At 48.4% G+C, this 20,411-nt stretch overlaps 2 long non-coding RNA genes across 2 annotated transcripts in view; one reads left to right on the top strand and one right to left on the bottom strand.

Annotated features, from left to right (window-relative positions):
• LOC106739562 (uncharacterized) overlaps nucleotides 1–11,051 on the top strand; it is a 136,315-nt gene extending 125,264 nt beyond the window's left edge. The window contains exons 7-8 of the long non-coding RNA XR_009462594.1: nucleotides 9,043–9,331; nucleotides 9,590–11,051. This is a non-coding gene — a long non-coding RNA (uncharacterized LOC106739562). The remainder of the gene's footprint in view (nucleotides 1–9,042; nucleotides 9,332–9,589) is intronic.
• The window catches only part of LOC132250905 (uncharacterized), a 76,917-nt gene that overhangs the window by 15,596 nt on the left and 40,910 nt on the right, over nucleotides 1–20,411 (bottom strand). The window lies entirely within an intron of this gene.

The raw sequence follows: 20,411 nt of genomic DNA, 5'->3' as shown, positions 1-20,411 counted from the left end.
CACTCTTTCAGAAATCACAATGGAAATATTTACATTCATTTTCAAACTCTTGTTTCCTCTCACCTATCATTAGACCTCATTATTTCAACAAGCCTTATAACAAGTAAAACAAAACCACTCTCCTTCAAATGAAGATTCACTTTTGGGTCTAGTTAATTTTAACACCTAGTTCTTATTTTAGCCACACTGGTTCATCAATCTCTAAAAGTAACCAAGCTTCAATTACCACCTTTCTGATAAGGGACCAAATTGAACAATTCAAGTCCCAGCACATGCCCAAAATAATTAGCCTTCATGGCTGTAACTGTGTTGTCATTTTTTAATACAAAATCTAAGAACTTCTGCTTCACACGAAAAGGAGAAAAAGCCTCATTATCTTTTCTGTGTTATAAAAATAAGTTGCACATGATAGGTCTCATTAATTGTTAAATCTAGAGTTCCCGGTACTGCTCTGAAATTACTACCACATCTTATTTCATGGACATTTTGCTAGAATTAAAACTACTAGTGTCACTTATCTGCACACCATAAGATTTAAAACCATTCTTAATTGGTGTTTTAAAATGACAAGCTACTTAGCTATTAATAAGGACAAGGAATTAATGATTATAACCTGATTTTGTAGAGAATAGTAGTATTTTAGCTTTGTAAAGAAATTTGCAGCCAGAAGCATCCCAAATTAGTTTATAAACTGAACCTTACAATTGTTACAAATACGTTGCACAGAGTAGGATCACCCCACTAATCACTGCATGCAGCCACCTTTCTGAGTGATTACAAAATGGTACAGTGTCCTGTAACACCATCACCCATGCTAAACACTCCTTTAAAGCAAATGAGAAGGAAAATATTTCTCTTCCAAGTGTCCCAGGGAAATGGTAATGGATTCAAGTGTTCATGACGATGTACTTCCACATCACTGTATCCCTAAACACCGTGATGAAGTAGCAGTTGAGTTATAATGATCAATCTGCAGGCAAAAAACCCAAAACCCTTTATCCCAACACTCCCAAGCTTTGAAATTCAAATGTGGGTTTAAACTATGTGCCTCAGACTTGGGGGAAGAAGTGTCACCACCACTGGTTCTGCAACAATGGGGCATTACCCGAGGTCTTGTATCTGACCACTGACCCTGGCTAACACTGGTGAAATCTGTCAAGATCACAGCCCAAGATGAAAGAATCAGAAAATGAACACGAGAAAAAGGAGACAGTGCTTTGTTCTTTCTGGGTCAGACTCAGCATGAAAGCTTAACTTTAGTTGTCTACTTGCAGAATTGGTAACCTTGGAAAGAAATGTTTATGGAGAGAAATTGTTTGATAAAGAGACCTTTATTGTCATGTGGCTCATGGTCTTGAGCTAATACTGACTCAAGTCTAACAAAAAGTATTCAGAGGACTCCATGTAGACTATAACTGGCCAGCTGTGGCTAGTAAGCTGAGCTCCTGTAATTTGTTTCTTTTCTATCACAGACTGTACGGACTCCAGCTTTCCCTGAGCTATTGTTGTCAGTTTATATACATTAATATATTGCTGTTTCAGGACCAGTGATACCCAACACCATAGTATAGTTTTTTTTGTCTTGTGGAATACAACGACATTCACCATCAATTTTATGTAACTGGTGTATTTCAAAGACAGTACATCAAATTTTGCCTCAGGAGATCAAATCCTCCCTTCAGAGTTATAAGCGAATCCTGTTCTGATGTCTCACAGACACTGAAATATCTCTCAGGTTCAGGCCTCATTCATCTCCCTTAACATTATCTCGGTGGAGTTCTGTGCTAAAAAAGAAACAGTATAATTGCATTTGATGCTTTACAGCCCAGGAAGGTGCATTCAGGTTTAGATGGAAGGACCCTGGTGATATAAAGAAAATCAACAACATCAGAGGCAAGAGATAGTGAGAGAGCTCCTCCCAGCCTCTGACCTGACTTTCTTGACTGTTTTACTCTGTCTTGTCCTACTGGGATTTTATTTTCGCTTTGTCCAGTCTATATTACTAGCAGATGAACAAAGATTAAATCAAGCAAACAAATATTAAATCAGCCTCACTTCTAGTCAGATTCCCTTCTAGGGTGTGTTGACTTTACTTTGGACGCTGAGTCTCCTTGGGGTATTCTCTGCACTGAATCAGTTCACGTTTCTCCCTCAAAATCAAACTACTCTTCATTTACCCTTCCTACACTTTGTCTTAGTGAGGTCACATCTACTTAGCCTTTGAAGGATAAGATGGGTGGGGGCATATGATCTCAGGGAAAGGAGGTGGGAGGGAGGGATCCACATATTTAGGTTTGCCTGGGCAAGGCCAGTGTTAGAGCAGAGAAAACTTTGGAATTGTTTGGCTCCCACTGCATTAGCATTTTTTAAAGTGACTAGCAGCCATCACTGTTTCTATGGTTGTCTAGTAAAGACCAGGGGCCTAGTACTGAATCTCTTCATTGGCCCCTCAAAAGATACTCCCCATACCTGCTCAGATGGGAAAAACTCCTCTGTCATTAACAGCAAAATAACTGCTATTTTAATGCAGTTGAGCCTATTATAAATGTAACATAATTGTTTTTCATTATTACCTGTATAAGCTGCAGAGCTAACTTCCAGGGCTGATATAACATAATGTTTGAGGGGACAGCTCCCTTAGAAACAAAGACATCAGTCTAAATCAATACTTCATTTTGGTGGCAGAATTTCTGTAAGGTGTTCCTATGAGCCTCATCTTGCACTCTGTGGATTAAAGGATATACATTATACACTGATATATAATACAGCAGAATCTGGAGTAGACTGGTGACCAGGTATCCTGGGGTAGCTGAGACACAGAACATGGTATTAGAGTGTGACGGGCTAGCTGGTAGCGACTTAGCCCAGGGGTTTTGAAAGGGTAAAAGATGATTGGAGGACTTGGGATTCCCTTTCCTCACCAATCAGGCCCCAGAGACTCACCCTTCATGTCCCCTGATTGGCCCCTTGGGTCACCTGGAGGGGGATAAAAAGGGCAGCACAGCTGACTCAGCAGAGACCGGTGAGGGACCACAAGCAAGGAATTACAAAGAGCTGGGCCAGCGGGGCAGGAGCAGTTGCCCCAGAAGAGCCTGAAGGAGTGGGACCTTCAGGCAGCAGTTGGACGCTCAGCAGCGTGGTGTGCGGCCAGCAGGAGAGGCTCTCCGCTGGGCTCCAGGATCCCCTATGAGAGGCTGCAGGTGGCAGGAGAGGTTCCCCAGATCCAGCAAGGATCTGAGCAGTGACCTGAGAGGTTCCCAGCTCTGCTTCCAGCTTCTCCAGCAAGTGGCCAAGCAGTGCCACGTGAGGCCAGGGCTCCTGGAAGGTCAACACCCCTAGCAGCAGAGTATATTACCAGCACTGGTGACTGTGTGGTAGTGTTTCTGCCTACCTTGTGAGAGATCTGAGTTCAAGGTCCAGCTGGGGTGAGTGAAGTAACAGGGAGAAATTCTTGTTGCAGTAGAAAGGGGCCATTCTGTTTTCTGTCTTTCTCCCCCTCCAGGTACCTAGGCCCTATATTCCTTGTTATTTTGTATTTTGCACCTTTTATATTTCACCATCCAGTATTGTTTGTTCTGCTGTTTGTGTTTTATATTTTGGTTAACCCTGTCTTTTGTCAACTGGATGAATGTGTCTATGATTGTAAGTGTCTAGCCTTTGTTGATTCCTGCCCCCTCAGGGCGTTGTAGTGTTCCCTATACCCCCTGGTTTATACTGGTTATGTTCTTGGTACTGTTCTTTCATTAAAAGGTATATGGTTAAGTCCCCATTGGTGGTCTGGCTCTGCTCTATAGCGGGAGGAGAGTCTCTACACCTCCCACAGCACTTGTGCACCTGCTTTGATCCCATCAATTGGAGAGGGGGTACCTCTTGGAGTACCTCTTGAGTTACAAAAGTACCTCATGAGTATATGCCTATGGGGTAGGTTTGCGTTGAGCAAATGGCTAGCTTAGAATAACTGTGGACACATAACACCTATACCAGTTTACATGGGGGTGTTTTATAGTTTGTTTGTTGTTTCCCCGGGGGTAGAAACATTGGCTTCTAGTTGGTTATACCAGTGTAGGGCTATGTTTTGTGGGTCCAGGACTTAAGAACTCTCTTTATATATTTGTAAGTGGGGCAAGTTGTGTTAAAAACACTAGGGGTAAGCTATGATTTATCATTTCTTGTGTTATATTTAGTCTAGATGTCTAGTGACCCGATATGTGATAATGACTGTGGTTAGGGATGTGTGCCACTGAACAGGATTCATGTGAGAATCTCTGAAGTGTTTGGAACAAGCGTGCGCTTGCAAATGGACCACAGTTGATTTAAAAAAAAAATATTTTAGCCAGGCAGATTAATCTGTTCCAAGGTAACATTGAACCTGTGTTAATTAAACAATTTCATATCTCCTAATCTGCACGCACTTATAGTCCTAGAGAAATTCTGCTGAATTTGCTGTTTCGAGCAGATAAGACTTTGTTCATTAAATACTGCCTGCAAATGACATTGAAACTTTAGAGATGAAAATGTTTCAAATACATGCCTCTGATTCAGGTTTTTTTCCTTATCACTAAATAAAATCCACTGAAATATGGTGACTAGAAAAATATAGGATGAACAGTCCTGTATAACCGTAGGTATCCGAATAGTCAGCAATGCAATAGAAGATTATAGGTTTGAAGGTGATTTTAGAGGCATTTGCCAGATAATAATAAAAACAATCCAAGGCCTGATTTTACAGGGTGCTGAGTGTACTGAAGTCAATGGGAATTGTGGAAGCTTGGCATGTTATCAGTTTGGGCCCTCAGGTTGCTGGCTATCTTTTGTGCTCAGCTCTGAGAGAGCCTGTTGGCTTAAAATACCAGCTTTCATCCTATTTTCCTAGTCTTTCTTCCATGTTGTTGACCCTGTGGCTGATTTTTGCAGCCTAAGCACCATTGCAGTCCCTTATTTGTTTCTATTTCATTCAGACAGCCGGTTGTCTGGAGATTAGGAAAACGTGGAGGTTTTTATTTTCAGATCTAGCCAGTTGATAGCTAACCTTCCCCGCAGCCAGCCTGTTTGGAGGAGCCACTGTAAAAAGAGATAAGTGGCATCAGGAGCCTAAGGGCTGGAGGTTGGTCACAGCAGTTTGTGTTTGCCATTTAGGTATGATATTTAAGTATCCTTTATATCACCTTTTATTATGTTGACTACAAGCACTGTGTGAGCTAAGCAGCTCAAATTCAAAGCTCTCAGCCAATACTGGACAGTGGCATCAGAAACCCTACCTGAGGGGGAGGTATTAACCCCCATGAACTTGATTTAGAAATGAACGGCTCAGAATGGTGGTGTCCTATTTAATTGTATGTGTCATCATTAGGAGGGACCTATTTATCAAGGACAAATAACTCCTTCGCCTCAAAAGGTCTATGTACTATTTAAGTTCTGTTTTAAGGTAGCATGTCAGACAAATAGTGGAAGCACCTTTACATATCTTTCTTTTATAAGGGAATTTCTTTTACAATCCTTTGTTTGAAACACCATGCTGAGAGAAAGAGAATAAAGAGAGGATGGTTTACATTGCTTGATAGAGAAACAGGCAGTAAAAGAATATAACATAATCTACAGTAGAGGGGAAAAAAACTGGTCCAAAAGAGTCTATGACCCCTGGCATATGTTACATTACATTAACATGGTAATCATGCCATAAATGACAAAGGTGCTGCATGTATACCTAATTTAATGTGCCATAGAATCATAGAAAGTTAGGGTTGGAAGGAACCTCAGGAGGTCATCTAGTCCAACCCCCTGCTCAAAGCAGGATCATCCCTAATTATATCATCCCAGCCAAGGCTTTGTCTAGCCTAGTCTTAAAAACCTCCAAGGGTGGAGATTCCACACCTCTCTGGGTAAAGTGGCAAGCCTTATTAATGTTGAACATTTTTATGGTTTGTTTGTATGATCTACTTATGTCCACATACTGGGTCTGTTGGGGGTGGTTGGCTGTTAGTCATCTGATTCTTGGTCTCCAACAGGTGGAGCTGGCCTGGAGCCTAGCCTGGGGTCCTGGTAGGGCTGCCTGGCATAGGGAATGAGGCTCCCAGCCATGGGGGCCAAAGGATTTTGCCTGTCGGGGACTTTAAACCGTGGGCCTAAGGTTTAAACTTGGGCAGGAAAAGCCCTTTAGCTCCCCTCCTCTAAGAGGCTATGGTCACCCATGCCTGAAACCCTGTTGGAGCTGCCAAGCCTGGGGTTTGGCGGGGGGAGGGAGCCCTCTGGCTCTAGCTGTCCTATTCAGGGGTTGACAGTCACTTGATTTTTGAACCCAGCACGAGAATAGCCTTGTGACCTGGGGGACCAAGGGCACCTGGTTTTTAAATTGCCAGTGCAGGAGGATCCTGGGATCATGATCCTAGGCTTCTCCTGCACCAACAAGTAGACAAGGTGTGATTTGGATCTGATCCCTGATACTAAAATCATGCCTCCTGTGATGTAGGAGGTACAATTGTTTGGGATCAGGAATCAGATCCCATGGGAGCCATTAAATAAATGTGTGCCAGGGACCTATCACAACTTCTGCTATGAAACATGATGTGTTTCACTAAAAATAAAATTAAAAAAAAAAGAAAAATTAATTGTTCTGAATCTTCCCTGATGGTGCTATAATCTGTGTTCCTCTAATGACTGTAACTGTTACTGAATACATAGCACTGATCTGTATATAGTCACAGTTATAACTAGGCAGTACTGTGTGCCCCCTATACCCTCTTTGCTTTCAGCTCAGCTTTGGCTCTGGCCATGGGGAGGGCAGAGCAACAGTGGTGGCACATGAGCAGCCTCTGGAAGTTGGCTGCTGTGGGGGGAGATACTGGTGGCAAAAAAACTAAGTGGTATATATGGAGCAGCCAAAAAAACCCACTGGTTTTTAGTGGCAAAAAGTAACTTCTCCCCCAGCAGTGGTAAACCACTGGCTGCTGGCTCCTCCATCATGCGTTGTTGCTGGAGCCGGAGCCACTGTAGGACAGTTGCAGGATATGAGGGGAGCAGAGGGGAAGGAGAGAAGGGGAGGAGCTGGGAACAGCCCCCCTTCACCCCACTCCATTCTGGCATTTAGACAGCACCCAGGACTTTAGTCCCAGTTGCCTACCCGTTGTTATGCTACTGAGAATTTCTAATAAAGCAATGGGAGCTTGCCTGAGTGACAACTGCAGGATCAGGTCTACTTGCAGGATAAGGTCTACTTATTGTTACGGCGAGTCAAGCCCCTCTGCTCCCCTTACATAAATAATCTTAATTATTAGCCCTTATCTTTAGGTAAGCTGTCCTTTCCTGAAATAACATGCTCTGAAGTGACATAGAAGAATTTTTATGGTGCTGCATTTAGTTGGGTGCTTCTTATGGAATGCAGTTGATTTTAAAAAAGTAAGCTGAACATTCTTGTGTAATGTCTTGCAGATTGGTTATATGACACAGCCAGGTATGTGCTAGTAAGCAGAAAAGAGGACTAATCTCTAGGATTCCAGGGTTTCTTTGGTGGAGGCTTCTGTGTAGTCAAAACTGGTCCTAGGATTGGCTCTTGGGCTAGATAAAGAGATTCAAAAACCCCAAGTTGATCCAGTCGATCCAAGTTACGCCATTTTTTTTTTAAGCAGTGTAGTTTAAATCGGCAGTGAACAGAACATACATTTGCCCTTTGGGTGGAGGGGTGGGGAATCTTAGCCTGGGTTCCGCCATTTTTAATCCAGTCTATGCGTGCCGAACTTCTGTTCTGTTATGGGTATAGACTTGTTTCCAATCACTAATACCATTAAAAGTGTAATGTCTCTGCCTGGCCTTAGGACAGGGATGGGCAAAGTTTGTCCCGTGGACCAGATCAGGACTGCAGTGGACTCCATTTCCCCGCAGCCCCTGCCTGCATCACTGCAGCCACGTTCCATGGAGACCCCAGAAGTGGGGTGGCTTTTCCATGGAGACTGGCCCCAACAGTGCTGGCAGGGCACATGGCTGGGCTGGGAGCTGTTCTGGACCTGGGATCTTTCGATGGGCACAGTGTGGTAGAAGCCAGGGCAGCACCATGATCCACTACCTGCACGCCCCAAGTGGATCACAGCTCTGCCCCAACTTCAGACAATGCTGTTACCATTGCAAGATTCCAGCCCTAGCTGCTGAACAGCTCCCCACCCAGCCACATGCCCTGCCAGCACTGCTGGGGCCAGTCTTCATGGAAACCCTGCCCCTGCGATGTCACGGTGCCACAGCTGCTGGGTTCTTCATGAAAACTGGCCTCAGCAATGAGGGCAGGGGCTGCAGAGAAATGGAGTCCAGCTACCAGCTGGATCCACCATTTTGCCCACCCCGCCTTAGACTCTCTGTCTCTTCACAGAGCTGACATAAACAGTCAACAATGACTTCTAAAAACATAGCTCATTATGATTATCTTGTCCCATTCATTCAGCAGACTTTTGTCCATACAGGCTAGGGACAGAAGTTACATATAAACTGGCTTAAGTAATGGGGCGGAGGGACCCGGCACAGCTGAGCCGGATCCGGAGGGGAAGCCCCCTGGGTCCCATATAGCTGAGCCAGTAGGGAGCCGTGCTTCTGAAACGCGCAGCGCGAACAGAGCGCGCAAACAGGCGCACTCTGTAAGAGCGCGCCGGCGTTTGCGCAGGCGTTCGCGCCGGCGGGCGGGCAGAAAGGGCCAGGAGAGAGACTCCGGTACGGGTAGGGAGTAGACACCACACAGGTCTACAAACAGCAGCTTATACAATGGTGTTGACGAGGAGTGCTGCTAGGGCCTCTGCCCAGGGGGCCAAGCCTACCCAGGGCTGGTCTGAGGCTTCCACCCAGACCGAGCCCATGGGGGAGCTGATGTCCCCCTACCTCCTGGCCTGCAGGGGATCCCCAGCAGGGTCGGGGGGGGCAGAGATTGGGGGCCCCCACACCTGTCCAGCAGGAGCCCGTCTTAGGGCTCTGGAGGCGCAGGTGAGGGAGCTCCGGGAGGAGGTTAGCAGGCTGAGGGGGATCAGGGAGGCGGAGGATGAAATTGATGGCTATTTCTTTTCCCTGCAGGACCAGGCACCTAAGGAAGAAGCAGCCCGAGGAATGCCCTCCACAGCAGAGTGGCAGACGGTCACATCCAGGACCGGAGCTGCTCGCAGCAAACAGGTACCAGTTCCTCCAGTTCGACTGGAGAACAGGTACGAGGCCCTGGCGACCCTGCAGGAAATGGAAGGAGAGGAGGAAACCCTTGGGCAGGAAGCAACACCACATTCTCCACGCTCTGAACAAGTCAAGAGATCCAAGAGGACCCAGAGGAGGAGGCGACGAGTGCTCGTCACAGGCGACTCCATCCTGAGAGGTACGGAAGGGCCCATCTGTCGCCAGGACCCCTCAACACGAGAGGTATACTGCCTGCCCGGAGCAAAGATTCGGGATGTGACAGAAGTAATCCAGGCCAGGATCAAGCCCACCGATTACTACCCCATGGTCCTAGTCCATGTGGGTACTAATGATGCGGCCAGGAGAACCCCCGATCACCTGATGGTGGACTACAGTGCTCTGGGTGGCGTGCTGAGGGAGTTCGGTGTGCAGGTGGTATTCTCTTCCATCCTACCAGTGAACCGACGCGGAAGACGGCATGAGAACTGCATCAGAGAGACCAACTGGCGGCTTCAGCAGTGGTGTCTCGAGGCAGGCTTCAGCTTCCTGGACAATGACCCACACATTACGACGAGGGACATCCTCAGTTGGGATGGGCTTCACCTGTCCCCCAAAGGTAAGCGTGTGTTTTCTTCTAGGTTGGTGGATCTCCTCCGGCGGGCTTTAAACTAGGCTCGTCGTGGGGAGGGGAAGATGTGGACCACCAAACCCTGTGGCACCCACAAGGACAGCCCAGCCTGAAGAAGGAGAACATTGGGAATCTTCAAGCCATGGGATGGCCAGCACCACAGCACAGGTAAGCAATGAGAAGGTAAGAAATAAGGGGCCCCTTGGGATTCGGAGCGGGGGGGGCAGCAAAGGCACCAGTCGCAGGGCTCAAGTGCCTATATACTAATGCTAGGAGCATGGGGAACAAGCAGGATGAACTAGCGCTCCTGCTTGCACAAAACACCTATGACTTAGTAGGGCTAACGGAAACCTGGTGGGATTCATCCCACGACTGGGTGGTACATATTGAGGGTTACAGATTGTACAGAAAGGACAGGGTGGGGAAAAAAGGGGGAGGGGTTGCGCTGTATGTCAATGAGCAATATACATCGACCCTCATCAAGACGGAATCGAAGGATGAGGAAGTAGAAGGATTGTGGGTTAGGCTACATGGGGGGCAAGGAGAAAGGGATTTGGTGGCAGGGGTCTGCTACAGACCCCCCACACCAAGAGGAAGAACTAGATTCGGGGCTCCTGAGGCAGCTCTCGGAGACCATAAACGCTAAAGAGGCAGTAGTCCAGGGGGACCTAAACTACCCAGACATCTGCTGGGAGACGCAGACAGCAAAGTCCCACCGCTCACGCAGGTTTCTAACCTGTGTACAGGACCTCCACCTGACACAGGAGGTACACGGTCCCACTAGGGGAAATGCCATACTGGATCTGGTATTGGCAACGGGGGATGACATGGTAGGGGACCTACAGATCGGTAGCCATCTGGGGGACAGTGATCACCTAATAATAGAATTCTTTATAAAACGTTGAGTGGGTAAGGTAACTAGTAGGGTGAAAGTGCTAGACTTTAGGAAAGCTGATTTCAATGAACTCAGACGATTAGTCAAGGACGCACTGCAGAGTAGGAGTTTTGAAGTGATGGGAGCCCAAGAAGGGTGGCTGTGCCTTAAGGAAATGATCCTTCAGGCACAAAGCGTGACGATCCAGATGCGAGGAAAAAGAGGGAAAGGGGCCAGAAGGCTTCCTTGGCTGACCAGAGAAATCCAGGGCAGCTTAAGGGCCAAAAGGGGAGCGCATAAAAAGTGGAAACAGGGAGAAATCACCAAAGATGAATATACCTCCTCTGCTCGTGCTTGTAGGGAGGCAGTTAGACGGGCCAAAGCTACCGTGGAGCTGAGGATGGCATCCCAAGTAAAGGACAACAAGAAATTGGTTTTTAGATATATAGGGAGTAAAAGGAAGGCCCAGGGAGGAATAGGACCCCTGCTAAATGGGCAGAAACAATTGGTGATGGACAGGGGGGACAAGGCTGAACTCCTCAACGAGTTCTTTGCCTCAGTGTTCCTAAGCGAGGGGCACGACAAGTCTCTCACTGGGGTTGTAGAGAGGCAGCAGCAAGGCGCCAGACTACCATGCGTAGACCCTGAGATGGTGCAGAGTCACTTGGAAGAACTGGATGCCTTTAAGTCGGCAGGCCCAGATGAGCTCCATCCGAGGGTGCTGAAGGCACTGGCCGACATCATTGCAGAGCCACTGGCGAGAATATTTGAACGCTCGTGGCACACGGGCCAAGTCCCGGAGGATTGGAAAAGGGCCAATGTGGTCCCCATTTTCAAAAAAGGGGAGGAAGGAGGACCCGGGCAACTATAGGCTAGTCAGTCTCACCTCCATCCTCGGCAAAATCGTTGAAAAAATTATCAAGGCTCACATTTGCGAGAGCGCAGCAGGACAAATTATGCTGAGGGGAAACCAGCATGGGTTCGTAGCAGGCAGATTGTGCCTGACTAATCTAGTCTCTTTTTATGACCAGTGGAAGTGGAAAGGGACCTTAGAGTCCTAGTTGACTCCAAGATGAACATTAGTCGGCAGTGTGACGAAGCCATCAGAAAAGCCAATGGCACTTTATCGTGCATCAGCAGATGCATGACGAACAGATCCAAGGAGGTGATACTCCCCCTCTATCGGGCACTGGTCAGACCGCAGTTGGAGTACTGCGTGCAATTCTGGGCGCCGCACTTCAAGAGGGATGTGGATAACCTGGAGAGGGTCCAGAGAAGGGCCACTCATATGGTTAAGGGCTTGCAGACCAAGCCCTACAAGGAGAGACTAGAGAACCTGGACCTATTCAGCCTCCGCAAGAGAAGGTTGAGAGGCGACCTTGTGGCTGCCTATAAGTTCATCACGGGGGCACAGAAGGGAATTGGTGAGGTTTTATTCACCAAGGCGCCCCCGGGCTTTACAAGAAATCATGGCCACAAGCTAGCAGAGAGCAGATTTAGACTGGACATTAGGAAGAACTTCTTCACAGTTAGAGTGGCCAAGGTCTGGAACGGGCTCCCAAGGGAGGTGGTGCTCTCCCCTACCTTGGGGGTCTTCAAGAGGAGGTTAGATAGGCATCTAGCTGGGGTCATCTAGACCCAGCACTCTTTCCTGCCTATGCTAGGGGTCGAACTCGATGATCTATTGAGGTCCCTTCCGACCCTAACATCTATGAATCAGAAACTGATTTAAACCTATAACAGAAGTTCAGTGCGCATAAACCAGTTTTAAAATAGCCAAAACTGGTTTAAGATAAACCTTGTTGAATTCAGTATCAGACTTAAGTGATTTTGGTCAAACCGGCGTATGGAACTTCTGTCCCAGACCCTTTCCTGGTTTAAGTTAAATCAGAGTCCTCCAGCATCCTGGCATGCTCTGCAGCCAGGAGCAGGGTGGATTTACCCACCTCACCCCCTTCTCGGCCAGGGAATTGACCCAGCTTCCAGCTGGGGCAGGGAAGTAAAGCCCCTACTGCTGGCTTCCCCGCTCTGCTTGGCACAGGGTGGTCATTTCCCCTCCCCCCACCTCAGCTGGCCCCCAGGCTGGGGATGGGGCATGGCTAGAGAATTATGCCAGCTCCCAGCTGGGGTGAAAGGAATAAAGCCCCTACCCTACTGTGAGCTCCATTTCCCCCCCCCCCCCGCCCCAAGTGGGGCTTCCTTGGGTTGGCCTGGAGCCTATGGGAGGGCTGGCACTCAGGCAGCAGAGGCCCCTGATGCACTCCCCACCAAGCTGGCCATCCCCAGAGAACTTTGCGGCCAGGGCAGCAGACTGCTGTCCCCCAGTGTGCTGCAGGACAGTCCGGGGCAGCAAGGCAGCAGCCGGCCATGCAAGCCTCCTCCCTCCTCCTGTATCAGTAGCACTGCCATCTTGTGCCGCAGCCTGGCTGGCAGAGTGGGCTGGGAGCTGCTGGGGCTTCACCAGGCAGGGCCAATGGGCAGTGAACACTGCTCCAGCCATGCAGGTCTTACAGTGGGCAGGACAAGCATAGAAGATGTGGGGAGGACTTGTGCGATGCCGACAGGGAGCTCGGGATAGGGGCTCCTGGGTGGGGATGAGGCCCCAGGCTGCAGCTCTGCCTAGGAGGCACCGGGCAGGTGATGCTCTGACCCCTGAGCCAGCTCCAACAAAGCGGTGGTGCCATGGCCTGTGCTTACTCTGCCACTCTAGCAGCAGGTGTCTGGAATGGGAGTCGGAGAGGGAGTGGCGGGGAGGCTGCCATTTTTCCTCCCCACTCCATTCTCAGCTGGCCTGCTGTCTGGGGGGCAAAATGTCGCTGGGTGATAAGTTCAGCTCCCGGATGCAGGGAAGCCCGCAGTCCCACCTGAGCTGGGAGCCAAGGTGATCACCTGGCCATGCTCCGTCCCTGGCCAGTGGGCCAGCTGAGGAAGGAGTGGGAGGAAAATGGCCCCCATTATGGCCTTCCCACCCCCTGTGCTGGGCACAGCCTGGCCAAGGCTCCAAAGCTAGGGTTGGGGTGGGTTGTTTCTCCCCCACTCCCTCCTGAGCCAGCCTGCCTCAAGCAGGGGGCATGGCCAGGTGATCCGGCTGGTTCCTGGCTCAGGCAGGAGAGTAAAGTGCCCACTGTGGGCTTCCCCACAGCTGGGAGCTAGGCTGGTCACCTGACCATGCTCCCTGCTTAGCTGGCAGGCTGGCTGAGGAGGGAGTAGGGGGGAGAACAGAGCCCCCCAGCCTGGCTTTGGACCCCCAACTGAGCTGTGCCCAGCACAAGAGGTAGGAGAGCCCTCAGTGGGGGCTGTTTTTCCCCCCACTCCCTCCTGAGTCTGCCTGCCAGCCAAGCGGGGGGCATGGGCTGGTGATCGGCCTGGCTCCCAGCTGTCTATGGTGGGGGCTTTACTCCCCTCCCCAAGCCGGGAGTGCTATCACCTGGCCATTTCCCCACTTGGCCAACAGGCAGGCTGAGGAGGGAGTGGGTTGAATAATGGCCACCACTGAGGGCTTCCCAACCTCTGTGCCAGGCACAGCCTGGCTAGAAGTCCAAAGTCAGGGAGGGAGGTTGCTTTCTCCCCCACTCCCTCCTCAGCTGTCCTGCCAGTGGAGCAGGGGGCATGACTGGGTGATTGGGTTGGTTCCTGACTTGGGCAGGGGAATAAAGCCCCCACTGTTGGCTTCACTGCAGCTGGGGGCTGAGCCCATCACCCAGCCATGCCCTCCGCTTTGCTGGCAGGCAGGTTGAGGAAGTGTGGGGGGAAAATGGCCCCCACTGAGGGCTCCCCTACCCCTGCATCTGGCACAGCTCAGCTGGCTCCCCCAGCCCTGGCACAGGGATCCCCCAACCCTGCACCTGGCACAGCCCAGCCCCCACTCTCTCCTCAGTTGGCCTACTGGCCAAGGGGGGACATGGCTAGGTGATCAACCCAGCTTCTGGTTCCAAGTGTGGGGGGGAAGGAGAACCTCCCTGCTGGGGGTTTCCTCCTCCCCCCTTCCCCAACACTGGGGAGACCCCAGCTGGGGGTCCAGTGCCAGGTGGAGGGGGGTTTCCCTCCACAACCCCTCTTCAGCCAGCCCAAGGGTCATGGCTAGGGGGACCAGCTCCAGGCACAGGGAGAGATAGAGAAACACCCACTGGGGGCTTCCCTCCTTCCCCTTCCCCAGCGAGGTCTGGTAGGGGTGTTCCCCTGACTCCCCCTCCTTAGCTGACCAGAGGTTAAAGTGGGAGAGTGGCTGGGGAAATCACACATGTCCCAGTCTTGTGCACTGGCCGGCAGGCTGGGAGGTGAGTTCCAGCATCCCTGGCTCCTGGTATGGGCCACTGCAGGGGTCTGGCTGCCTTTCAATTTTGAAAAGTAAACATCAGTTCACTTTCTTATCAATTCAATCTAAGCAGTTTACAGAAATCTGCAAAGTTTGAATCAATTGAGCCTCGTTCTTTTTGACTGTCTGTCCCTAGCCGCAGTGGTAATGAGCAGGGCTTCCCTGCTGTATCTTACATTTTTAGCACAGTATTAATGTAATCAATATTTCACTAATCAATACTATAATCCTAATTAAGTAATGGAGACAGATCAGCATAATTACCTAAATAGCAATATCAAACTAAACCATGTATCTCATGTTTTAAATATGACATTGCATCAGCCTTCATTGTACCAATACAGGCTGGGGACTGACTGGTTAAGCAGAGCTCTGCAGAAAAGGACCTGGAGATCACAGTGGACAATAAGCTGAATACAACCCAACAGTGTGCCCTTGTTGCAATGAAGGCTAATGGTATACAGGGCTGCATTAGTAGGCGTATTGCCAGCAGATTGAGAGAAGTGATTATTCCCCTCTATTCGGCACTGGTGAGACCACATGTAGAATACAGTGTCTAGTTTTGGGCCTCCCACTACAGAAAGGATGTGGACAAATTGAAGAGAGTCCAGCGGAGAGCAACAACAATGGTTAGGGACTTCTGAGGAGAGGCTGAAGGAACTGGACTTATTTCGTTTGGAGAAAAGAAGGCTGAAAGGGGATTTAATAGCAGCCTTCAATTACCTGAAGGGTGGTTTCAAAGACAATGGAGCTAGACTGTTCTCGCTGGTGGCAGATAACAGAACAAGGAGCAATGGTCTCAAGTTGCAGCAAAGGAAATTTAGGATAGATATTAGGAAAAACTTTTTTATTAGGAGGGTCGTAAAACACTAGAACAGGCTACCCAGAGAGGTTGTGGAAGCTCCAGCTTTGGAGGCTTTTAAGACACAGGTAGACAAAGCCTTGGCTGGGATGATCTAGTAGGGCCTAATCCCGCTTTGAGCAGGAGGTTGGACTAGATGACCTCCTGAGGTCCCTTCCAACCCTAGTTTTCTATGATTCTATGATGTTGATGCAGCATCCTGTGAAGTCCTCTTTTTGAAATATGGAACCCCTCTATTCGGCACTGGTAGAGATATGGGGAGATAGGTGATCGACCCAGCTTCTGGGGAGATATGGAACCTTGATTGTACTCAAAAGGGGAAATATTCCAAAACTAGCACCAGAATCCATACTCGGGATCTTACCAGACCAAAAGAATGTTTAGATTCAGTTCTTTGCCCTCCCCCCCCGCTCCGCCTGCACCAAAGAATAAAGCCTCTGAATTACTCCTTCAGTCTTTTCCCCTGCACCACTGAGGTTAAGGGGATGTTTGCTATTGAATTCCACATGGTAGGATCAGTATTTATTCTTTTGTTTTTCGTTTCTTGTTTACAGCATTCCCTGCTTATGTTGCAGAAGGTCCTTTTTAAGTTGTGGCTTACTATGAGAATCATCCTAGACCTGTATATAGCATGCAATGCTAATAGTCTTTTAGTTGTTTTGTAATATTGAGCACAAAAACAAGGAATCCTAGTTCTACTTTCATCCAAATGCTGCTTTTGAAAATATTGGCCTCTGGTTTGCTCATCAGGTCCTTGACAAAATAGGAAGTAGAGCTGCTGTCTCACCCCATATTTAATCCATTATGTGAAGATTTGTTATGATGACCAAGTTCAAATAGGGTGGAGTCAAAGAGACTAGATGTGTTGGGTTTGTCTTTCAGTTGGCTTCCCTCCCCAACCCAGACCAAAGTAGGCAGCCTCCCTTTCTCATCAGCAGTTTACCTGGGGTTGAAGGCTCACTTTATGAAATGAAATTATTTGCAAAATTCACTTCAACGCATGTCAGGCAGACATATGTGGGCATGTGTGGACATGTCATGTGGATGACACTGCTTTTGTCAAACCAAATGAAGAATTGATGGGAAATGTCTTTCACGCCTGACTTATAGATGCTTTGCAAAAATCAGTAATGCAGAATGAGTTTTAAGCCAGCATGAATTAAAGTGTTTGACTGTATTCTAGTAAGGCAAAGGAATATTACCCTGTTTTGATGGATAATTTCCACTTTAGAATCAACAAACCAGCCATTATTATATTTATCAGTTAGGTAGTCATGCAAATAAATTCAAAATTGAATCAGTGTATCTCAGGAATCTATTTTATTATGAATGTCACATTTTCAAGAGGAGTCTGACTTTAGAACATACTCACACATGTGCGCCTTTGTGCTTTGAATTCAAAAATAGGATTATTTTATAATTAAAATTAACATATTTCCACTCAGAAACATTCCTGTGTTTCAGCAAAAACCAAACCAAACCAAACCAAAGGTTTTCAGTTGAAAATCAGGGGTTTTTTTCCCTGAAATTGGGACATTTCAAGTTTTGCATCTTTTCATTTTGAAAATGGTAATTTCAAAGATTTCTGACAAGATCTAGCTTTGTAGATTGGCTTGGGGCAAAATAAAAAAAATGCCTTGGCTTAGTTTTACAAATGTTTCAAAGAACTCCTAGAGTTAAATAATTAATGGCAGTTATTCTTTATGCTGGTGAATACCGATCTGTTCATTTGTTTTGAATTTTTATTATTAGATTTCAGTATCCTATACAGTTGTTCTTTGTTGCAACAGTATATATACTGGCTAGTAGCAAATTTAAAATAGGGTAAATGAAAGAGCATGGTTTTGCAGATTTGTTCCATAAATATTTTAAAGAACTCATTGCAAGTTTTCCTCAATTTTAGGTTATTTTATCTGGTAATGAAACTCCTCTTTATTAACACATTTGAGATAGAAAGTAGGTTATGCTATATTTGGCCTTTCCCTTAATATACTGCAGCCAGTTAAGGAAGAACAGTATCAGAGTACACACATTCTTGGTTTAAATAAATATAAACAAAAAATTTCAGAATTTGCCTGCTTCCGAACAAAAATAAGGAATATTTCTCCCTCTCTTCTCAGACGCCATGGCATTTTTTGTGTATTCCAAATAAAGTGTTGGAACTTCCCCAGGGAATCTATAGTAGCTTCAGGGGTTTGGAGACTTTGCACACAATTCTGTGCTCACCAGGCATCCAGAAGTCTATTGAACCCTTGAGTCATTCACCTTTCTGGAAGGAATATGAATTCTTCAGGCAGTCTGATAAACTTCAAAGATTACCATGACAATGGCTTGACTTTTCTATTGCATGAAATTGGCAATAAATAGACTTTGGGAAGGAATGTTTTAATCTTACTCCTCTTTGCTTTTCATTACGTTTTGGAGTAAAATGCAAAATGTGAGGGAAGGTGGTGAGTTAGCTGTAGAGAATCATATAGTGAAGTGAGTCAGAAGAGACCAGCAGAACTTGTATTTCTGTCAAAGAAGCATTAACTTGGTTTTGAGAAGACTCCAGGACCTCAAAATCAATTCCAAGAAATTGGGTGTGGCTACATGTGCAATTAATGTGCGTAAATGTTACTGTGGAGTCGATTCAGGTGCATTCAGCTTTGCCCAGGAATGTGTTTATACACGAGCCCTCTCGGGTGCAGATTTGCACCCAATGGGCACGTCCAAATGAGTGCACACATACAATTTGTGGCCCTGCAGAGCTGTCTGCAACCCTGCAAACCACATGTGCTGCACATGCAGACATTTGCCACACTGCTAATTTGCAGTGTAGCGGGTTTTTTTGACACCAACAGATCCTGGTGTCAACAAAAACCTGCTCCAGAAAATAGCAGCATGGTGCACATGGCTACATTGTGTGCTGTTTGAAATCAGAGCCTGGCTGGCCAGAGCCATGTTCCGGTTGCTGGCTTGGCTCTGTATGCCCAGATGGCTATTGCTGGAGCCCTGAGTGGCCCCCAGGACCCCAGGTAAGGCTCCTAGGGCCAGCCTAGCTACTGGCCCCAGCTTCCCCTGCCCCACTCAGGGCAACCTGCCATGTGCCAGAGTGTGCATGCAGTAGCATTCCTCAGGAACGACTAGCAGCAGCACAAATGTGTGCCGCTATTAGTTGTCTCCAAGAAACACACATTCCTGCTCATGGGGGCATGCCCAATGGGGGCAGTCAGGTCCAGAGCTACTCCTGCCCTTCTCTGTCCCCTACAGCAGCCAGGGGGACCTTCAGACTCTGGCCACAGTAGCTTGGATGTTAGGGGTGCTCTTTAAAAGGCTGCCCTGTTCCCTGGCCATATGCTTTTCTAGTCTGAGGCACTCTGCAGCCTGCTGGCACAATGTCCCCAGAGCCTGTCCACAGGTGACTGGTGGGGGAACATGGGGGGGCATATGTTCCCCCTGAGATTGGCCTCCAACTTGGCACCACTCAGGACAGGGCAGTATTTTTGTCACGTGGGCTGGCAATTGTGTTGGGGGGGCACTAAGCCGCGGCACAGAAGTATAGGAGTGGATATGGGGCTTTTGGCCCAGCCCCGGGCCCGCTCCTGGGCCCACCCACAAATTGTGCCCCACAGACTCAGGAGGCACCAGTCACCTCTGCCTGTGCCCACCATACCATGGCTTCTCTTCTCCCAGGCCCTGGCAGCGATGACTAGCACCATGGGCTTCTGGTTGCTGCTGTGCTCACCAAGCTCTGCAACCACACTGACGTACAGCCATGTAGCAGGGGACAGGATCCAGCTTGTGCCCTGCTGCCTCCAGGCCATTGGCTACCAGCCCCTGGGTTGTTTCTTGGTCCCTGACTGGGACAACAATGATGCTGACATGGATGCTGCCATCCACAAGCTCCTGGGGCTCTCACCTTGCTTTTTCTGGGCCTGTCCCAGAAGCCATGACTGATAGCACTGCATCATGCAGCGCACCTGGGATGATGACCAGTGAGTGGACTCATTCCAGATGACCTGGCCCACATTTCAGGAACTTGTTCAGCAGCTCAACCCACACCTACAGTACCAGCCCACCAGCATGTTCCTGCCTCTCCCTGCAGAGACTCAGATGGCCAATAACTTCCCCAAACTCGCCATGTCCGCTAGACTGTGCTACATCAGCCACCTATTTGGGGTGGGCAAGGTGACCTCTGACAAGGCTATCTTGGAGGTTTGTGGCGCCCTCTGGGACATGCTTGGCCAAACTATACACTCCAGGTTGCCAACACCCAGGAGGTGGTGGCAGGCTTCTGAGCCCTCAGCTTCCTGCAACGCATCAAGGCCCTGGATGTGACATACATCCCCATCACCTGCCCACCTCAGGCAGACCACCCCTACTGCAGCCAATGGGGCTTCCAATCTGTTGTGGTGGACCACTGAGGCACCTTCACAAATATCTGTGCCAGCTGGTTTGTCAGCGCCCATGATGCCTGGATTTTCTGGAACTCCGCCTGCCAGCCCTGGTGGAGAGCAGCTGTTTTGTGCCAGGTGTCCCGGACCTGCAGCTAAGCGACATAACCATCCTGCCTCTTCTCATCAAGGACCCCTCCAACCCACTGCTGCTGTGGTTTATG

Source organism: Alligator mississippiensis, chromosome 5, assembly GCF_030867095.1.
Source record: "Alligator mississippiensis isolate rAllMis1 chromosome 5, rAllMis1, whole genome shotgun sequence".
Taxonomy (NCBI): Eukaryota; Metazoa; Chordata; order Crocodylia; family Alligatoridae; genus Alligator; species Alligator mississippiensis.
Note: the sequence above shows the minus strand (reverse complement) of the source record. Positions and strands in the feature narration are given on the sequence as shown.